Source organism: Myotis brandtii, unplaced genomic scaffold (assembly GCF_000412655.1).
Source record: "Myotis brandtii unplaced genomic scaffold, ASM41265v1 scaffold41, whole genome shotgun sequence".
Taxonomy (NCBI): domain Eukaryota; kingdom Metazoa; phylum Chordata; class Mammalia; order Chiroptera; family Vespertilionidae; genus Myotis; species Myotis brandtii.
The window spans coordinates 1,815,782-1,816,492 of NW_005365763.1; positions in this window are offsets into that span (position 1 = coordinate 1,815,782).

Here is a 711-nt window from a genome sequence, read left to right on the forward strand (position 1 = left end):
TCAGGGACATAGAAAGGGAATGGACTCACTATTCTTGGGGGGGAAAGGGGATTGGGAGATGCAGGAAGAGACTGGACAAAAATCGTGCACCTATGGATGAGGACTGGCCTGTGCCCTCTTGCAATCCAGGACCCCTCAGGGGATGTTGGAGAGCCGGTTTCAGCCCAATCCCCACAGGCCAGGTCGAGGGACCCCACTGGTGCACGAATCCGTGCACTGGGCCTCTAGTATGCATATAAGATCTTTGATTAATCTCTTCCCACCCTCCCGCTTCCTTCTGAGATTCATCAGTCTGTTCCATGTTTCCATACCTGTGGTTTCTGCTCCTGCATTGAGCATCTGCCCCATGGTGGTCAGTGCACATCATAGCTACCAGTTGAACAGTCGGACGGTTGGCTGGTCTAATGGTCGGATGGTTGCTTAGGCTTTTATATATGTAAATAGGCAAGATATAGAAGCAACCTAAGTGCTTCGATAGACAAGTTCATAAAAAAGCAGTGGTGCAGCTCTGTCCCGGTGGTTCAGTTGATTGGAGTGTGTTCCCTACACCAAAAGGTGGTGGATCCAATTCCCACTCAGGGCACATACCTAGTTTTTGGGTTTGATTGCAGGTTGGGGCATGTACAGGAGGCAAGTGATAGATGTTTCTCTCTCTCTCTCCCTTCCTCTCTTTCTCTAAATCAATAAAAACATATCCTCAGATGTGGAAGG